The sequence below is a fragment of the Mustela putorius genome, unplaced genomic scaffold, assembly GCF_011764305.1.
Source record: "Mustela putorius furo isolate JIRA1106 unplaced genomic scaffold, ASM1176430v1.1 tig00537227_pilon_pilon_pilon, whole genome shotgun sequence".
NCBI classification, from domain to species: Eukaryota; Metazoa; Chordata; class Mammalia; order Carnivora; family Mustelidae; genus Mustela; species Mustela putorius.
In genome coordinates, this window is record NW_025422368.1 from 30,689,616 (window position 1) to 30,697,500 (window position 7,885).

Genomic DNA, 7,885 nt, shown 5'->3' on the forward strand with positions numbered 1-7,885 from the left:
AATAAAGAAAAATGAATTAAATATTAAGTGGGTAGGGAAAAGAAATAATTTTAAAAATGACCAAAATTCGGGCACCTGGCTGGCTCAGTCATTTGGTTCTGACTTTTGACTTCAGCTCAGGTCCTGATCTCAGGGTCAGGGTATGGAGTTCTGCATTTGACTTTGTCCTCAGGGTAGTCTTGACTCTCTCCTGCACCGCGCCCCCCCCCGCCATTTCTCCCCTCCTCCTCCTTGCATACCTGCACATGTGCTAGCTCCCTCTCTCTCAAATAAATAAAATCTTTAAAAATAAATAAAAATGGCCAGAATTCAATGAAATAGAGAAATTACAGAGAAAAATCCATATTAACACTATCCTGGGAGCTTTAGCTTGTATAATAAGACAATTTTAAAATGTTTTGCTTAAGATTTCTAATCTTTCCAAAAAAAATCAGAACGGAAAAACTTAAAATGTCTTTATTCAGAGATGACATGATTGTCTATGTGGAAAACCTCAAAGAATCTTCAAAAGTCTTCTGGAATAAATAAGTAAGAATAGCAAGTTGGCAAGATACAAGGTCAACCGACACAAGTCAACATCTTTCCTATATCAGAAATGAATAATTGGAATTTGGAGTTTTTTAAAATGTCATTATAATAACTTCCTCTGAATACTTAGGATTAAATAGAGCAAAATATATACAAGTGTTGTAGGTAGATACTACAGATGAAAGAAATCAAAGACTTAAATAAATGAAGAGATAGTTTATGTTCATAGCTTGTACAACATGAAATAGTTAGGATTGAATTCTTCCCAACTTGAGCTATATTCAACAGAATTTTGGTCAAAATCCCAGGAGATATAAGTTAGATAATGAAAAACTGACTCTAAAATGTTGTAAATGGGAAGGCAAAGTGCCTAGAATGGTCAATAAAATATTTATGAAGGGAAACAAAGTTGGAGGACTGACATGAACTGATTTGCAGACTTATTTTAAAAGCTACAGTAATCTAGGCAGCCTGGTATTAGTGAAAGCGCAGGTGCATGGACCAATGAAATAGAAGACAGAGCTCAAAATAGACCTAAACAAATATTCTTAATGTATTTCTTGACAAAAAAAATTCAAAGGCAATTCAATGGAAAAAGGATATTATTTTCAACAAATAATGCTGGAAAAATTGGACACCTATCTGCTGAAAAATTGAACTTAGATACAATTCATATACTTCCAAAAATAGGGAACTCAAAATCGGCCTAATATAAAATGAAAAGCAACAAAATTTCTACAAGAAAACAGGTAGGAGAAAATCTATGTGGCTTTAGAGTTAGTGATAGAATTTTAATACAATATCAAAAACACAATCCATGAAATGCAAAATGGATGCACTTGATTTTATTAAAGCCAATGTTTCTGCTTTGAAAAGACACTGTTAAGATACTGAAAATGTAAATCACAAATTGGGAGAGCAAACGAATAGTCAGTTACTACAAGTTAATATTCCATAAATCAGTACCAGAAAACTACTTTTTCCCCCACAATATAATCAAAAGATTTTAGTTCAGTTACAAATCTACTGAGCTAGCTTGAAAGTAATATTTCTTCTCTGTTGGATGCTGTCACCAATGTCTGAATCCATTTGCAAAAGATTAGTGTTTCTTCTATTAAAAACAGAAATGCCAATAATAAAAAGAATTATTTTCAGTTTCAAAAATATTTTTATTACATAAATTGTATTTTTGAGAGTTGGACTATGATAAATAGGTTCAGAATAAGCAAAAGAAAGGCATGTATAGTGGAAGTAAATATACTTTTCACATAAATACAAGAAAATTCACTTAACCAAGAAGTATCAATAAAACTGAATTCTCATTGAAATCTTATACCTGAACATTATCATTTATAACTAAAAAAATGAAAACCAAGTATTTAAATTTATATAGCACAATAAAAACACAAAGATATTGAACTTCTAACACAAAGTTAGAAGCAAAGTTTATTTCATATAATATAATGAATAATAGCTAACTCTATACATATAACATGAGATATTTCATTTTAGAATGAAATAAAATGGAATGTTTTGCAATAATCTGTATTAAATATGAAGGAAAGGGTGACAGTATTTATGAATTAAGAATAAAATCTTTTAGAGTACATTCCCTAGAGAAGAGGTTTTAAGATTTGTTTCCCTAGTCATATGCCAACTCTCCTAAAGTCATAGTAGCTATAGTCAATTTTTGAAATGCCTTTTACAACTGTCAAACTAGAGATTATGGGTTTTTTGGCTTTTCAGGGTGTGATGTCATAAAGTCCCCTTTGCTTCAGCAAGAATCATTATTTGTCTTTTTTGATAGGCTGTTTCACATGATCAGTAAGAGAATCATGGGAATAGTTAAAGGGGCATTTAAAAATAATATCTCTGACTAGTTCAGTAAGTATTACTTTTTAAGGTAAGAAACATGAGAATTCAAGAACCAGGCTAAAATATTTTTTTGGTAATATGGTAGAGTTTATTTTAACTATAAAGGTTTTAAAGTATGATAAAAAATACTGAACTTTACATTCATATATAGAATGTGTCAGCTTCTCACCATGTTTATTCTACATATCTCATTTGTAAGTTTATCTGAAAGTTTTTGAGTGAAAGGGTACCTGGATGGCTCAGTCAGGTAAGGGTCCAATAGCATGCTGCTGAGCAAACAAATCAAAGATGAAATCAAAAAGAAAAATTTTGAAAATACCTTGTAAATTACCCAGAAATACCACTACTTGGTATTAACCATAAAGATACAAATATAGTGATCTGAAGGGGCATGTGCACCTGAATGTTCATAGCAGCAATGTCTAATAGCCAGACTACAGAAAGAATCTAGATGTTCATCAACAGAAGAATAGATAAAGAAGATGTGGTGTATATATACAATGGAATTTTACTCAGCCAGCAAAAAATGAAATCTTGCCATTTGCAATGATGTGGATGGAACTTGAGTGAAATAAGTCAATCAGAAAGACAATTATCATATTATTTCACTGGTATGTGGAATTTGAGAAAAAAGCAGAGGATCACAGGGGAAGAGAGGAAAAAATGAAACAGGAAGAAACCAGAGAGGGAGACAAACCATAAGAGATTCTTAATCTCAGAAAACAGACTGAGGGTTCCTGGAGGTGGGGGGTGGGAGGGATGGGGTGGCTGGGTGATGGACATTGGGGAGGGTATATGCTATGGTGAGTGCTGTGAAATGTGTAAGCCTGATGATTCACAGACCTGTACCCCTGAAACAAATAATACATTATGTGTCAATAATAAATAAATAAATAAATAAATAAATAAAGCAAGCTAGCCAGTTAAAAAAAATACTTTGAAAAAAGGAAAATACAAAAAGAACTTATCAGAACTTAGAGAATGAAGCAGAAGAAAAGATAAAAGTGGAGTTTACTGTCATAAAGGCCTACATTTAAAAAAGAAAGTTCTCAACTAAACAATCTACATTTATACCTCAAGGAACTAGAAAAATAAGAACAAACTAAGTCCAAAATTAACAGAAGATAGGAGATAACAAATATCAGAGCAGAAATAAATGAACTAGAAACCTGAAAGGTATAAAAGATCAGTGAAATTAAGAATAGGATTATTGAAAAAACAAACAAAATTGACGAATCTTTACCTAGACTTACCAAGGAAAAAATCAAGGACTTAAATAAATAAAATCATAAATGAAAAAGGAGATGTTACATAATTTCACAAAAATAAAAAGAATTATACACCAAAAAATTAGACAACATGGGAGAAGTGGATAAATTCCTAGAAGTGCACAACCTACAAGACAAAAATATGAAAAAACAGAAAATCTGAACAGACCAATTACTAGATAGAAAATTGAATCCATAATAAAAAACCTCCTAATGGGTGCCTGGGTGGTACGGTCAGTTGAGTGACCGACTCCAGGTTTTAGCTCAGGTCGTGACCTCAGGGTCCTTTGATAAAGTCCACATCAGGCTCTGTGCTCAATGTTGAGTCTGCTTAAGATTCTCTCTTCCTCTTCTTCTACCCTCCCACTCCCCTCCCCACCTGCCCTGCTTGCACACATACGCGTGCTCTCTCTCTTTCTCTCTCTGTCTCTAACAATGAATAAATAAATTTTTTAAACAGAACAAAACAAAACAAAAAACTTCCTAACAAAGACAAGCCCAGGACTAGTATGCTTTCACAGGTGAATTCCACTAAATAATTAAAGGAGAATCAATGCCAATCCTCAAACTCTTTCAAAAAGTTAAAGAAGAAAGAATACTCCAAAAGTTTTTTACAAGGCCAGCATTACCCTGATAAAGACATAAACCCAGATAAAAACACAATAAAAAAGACACAACAAGAAAAGCTATAGAGCAATACCCTGGATGAAAATAAATGAAAAAAATTCTCAGCAGGACACTAGCAAATTGAATTCATTAAGGGGATCATTCACCATTATTAAAGGGGATTTACTTTTGAAATTCAAGGATAGTTCAACACATACAAATCAATAAATGTGATACATTGTATTAATAAAAAGAAAAACAAACATTTTGTGATCATCTCAATAGATGCAGAAAAGCATTTGACAAACATCAGCATCTTTTCATACTGAAAACTCTCAAAAAATTGGGTATAGAAAGAATGTATGTCAATATAATAAAGGTCATATATGATAGACATAAGCTGTCATTATACTTAATGGTGAAACATTGAAACTGTCATCTAAAATCAAGAACAAGACAAGGGTACATACTCATACAACAACTTCCACATTATGGTGGAAGTTACAGCTAGAACAATCAAGCAAGAAGATATAAAGCCATCAAAATTGGAAAGGAAGAAGTAAAATTTCTGTTTTCTGAAGACACTATATTGTATATAGAAAATCCTAACCACTTCACATAAAACCTGTCCATCTTTTACTTGTAACTACAAGTGTTTACATTTAAAAAATACCGTAATACTTCAGAATTCAAAATCAACATACAAAAATCAGTTGCTTTTCTATCCACCAATAATGAACTCTCTGAAAAAGAAATAAAACAACTCCATAGCATCAAAACCAGTAAAATACTTGGGAATAAATTAAACCAAGAAAGTAAAAAAACCTATACAAATGTACAGACCATTGATGAAAGGAATTAAAGAAGGCATAAGTAAATGGAAAGATATTCAGTGTTCATGATTAGAAGTTAATACTTTTAAAATATCCATACTACCCAAAGACATCTATAGATACAGTGCAATCCTTATCAAAATTCCAATAGTATTTTTTTTTTCACAATAACAGAAAAAAAAAATCTTAAAATTCATATGGAAACCAAAGACCTTGAATAGCCAAAGCAATCTTGAGAAAGAAGCAAATTGGAGGCATTGTGTCTCCTAAATTCCACTATATTACAAATCTGTAATAATGGAAAAAGCATGGCACTGGCATAAAAACAGACCCATACACCAATAGAATAGAATTGAGAGCTCAAAAATAAACCTTTGTATGAATGGTGAACTAATATTTGATAAAGGAGCCAAGAATACTCAATGTGGAAGGGAGAATCTTTTCAATAAATAGGATTGGGAAAACTGGGTATTCACATGTAAAAGAATGAAATTGGACCCCTATCTTATATTGCCCACAAAAATGAACTCAAAATGGATTAACTCAAACATAGATCTGAAACCATAAAACTCCTAGAGGAAAACTTAAGGAAAATGCTCCTTGATAATATCTAAGCAATGGTTTTTTTGGAAACGATGCCAAAAGCACAAACAACAAAAGCAAAAATCAAATGTCACTACATCAAACAAAAAGACATCTGCACAGCAAAAGGTCTAACCAACAAAATGAAAAGTCGACATATGGAATCAGAAGAAATATAGAAACCCGTATATCTGATAAGGGGTTAGCATGCCAAATATATAAGGAATACATTCAACTCAATGGCCAAAGAGCAAATAATTAAATTTAAAAATAGGTAAAGGATATGAATAGACATTTTCCCAAAGAAGACATACAAATGGCCAAAGGTATACAAAAAGGTGCTCAACACTAATAATCATCAAAGAAATGCAAATCAAAACCATAATGAGATACCATCTCATATCTGTTAGGATGCTTAGTATCAAACAAAGAAGAAATAACAAGTGCTGGCAAGGATGTGGGGTAAAGGGAATTATTGGTGGCAATATAAATTAGTATAGCTACAATGGAGAACAGTATAGAACTTTCCAGCATAATTAAAAATAAAACTGCCATCTAATTTAGCAATCTCACTTCTGGGTATATATGCAAATGGAGAGAAATCAGGATCTTGAAGAGATATATGCACTCCCATGTTTGGTTCAACATTATTCACAATAGCCAATATATGGAAATAAATGTCTATTGACATGGAAAAAGAAAATATGGTGTGTACACGCGCGTGTGTGTGTGTGTATGTGTGTGTGTATAGTGTGTATATGTATATATTTACAATGGAATGCTGTTTAGCTATGAGAGAAGGAAATCCTGCCATTTGGGAAAATATGGATGAAACATTAGGGCATTATGTTAAGTGAAATACATCAGGCAAAGAAAAATACTGTATGTTATTGCTTCTATATGGAATCTAAAATGTCAAAGTCATGGAAACAGAGAGTTATTGATGGTTACTAGGTGCTAGGGAGTGGAGGAGAGAAAGATACTTAGCAAAGGGCACAAACTCAGATGTAAGAGAAAGAAGTTCCATAAATAACATGGTGACCACACTTAAACATATTGCATCATATACTTGAAAGTCACTATGAGATTGTAAATGTTCTCTCCATAATCACAACACAATAATAATTATGTGAGAGAAGAATGTCTTAATTAATCTTATTGTGGTAAATATTTTGCAACATGTACATGTATCAAATCATCACATCTACCTTAACCTTGTTATGTATCAATTATATCTCAATAAAGCTGGAATAATTAAATAAATAAATAGGTAAGTAAACAGACAAAGAGTTCTTTCCTAATCTGAGTTCATGAAGTCATTGAATTATTTGACGTAGATTTTTGTACTTGATTGGTGGTAGTAGTCCAAATTTATTTTATTTCAGTGCAAATTGAATTGTTCAGGCTACTCCTTAAAATATCTTTCCCTTCTCCACAGATAACAATTTTGTTCTGTTCTATTTGATATTCTATCAAATATTTATATATTCCTGGGTTGCTTCAGAAGTAATGCTATAAGCAGGCATCCATGCTTGTCACCAACAATACGTTGGTTGTAAAATGTCAGTACTTAGGAGCCCCACAGTCCACATGCACTGAAAGGTGGAGGAAAAGCAGAAAAATTTTAATGTAATGATTATGAATTGAATCTGCCCTCCATAAAATTGGCCTCAAATTCTGTCTCTATCCATAACTATGTATATGATCTTGGACAAGTTATTTAAGCTTCTTACCCTTCAGTTTCCTTTTCATTAGGTTGAGATAGTAATAGGAATAATATTAGCTGACATTTATTGGAATTTTGCTTTGCATCAGGTCCTATTTGAAATTATATATATATATATATATATATAAAATTTCAATATATGTATTTCTGCATCTCTAGTCATGAAGAAAAAAACTAAACTTTTGTTCTTACTAAAACTGGGAAATTGTTATTGCCTCATATCCTATCAAAAGCTAATTAATGCTTTGATCCTTCTCTAATATTTCCTATCTTAGTGAACAGTATCACTGTATTTCTATTGAGTAACCCAGAAATTCAGAAATTATCTGTGTTACCTCCTTTTTCCTTCTTCCTCCATACTTATTCCAACATCATCTCCTGCCAGTTTTAACTAATTTCTCTGCTTCTATATTGACACTTCCCTAGACAGATTTCCTTTCATCTCTCACCTGTATCACTGCAATCCA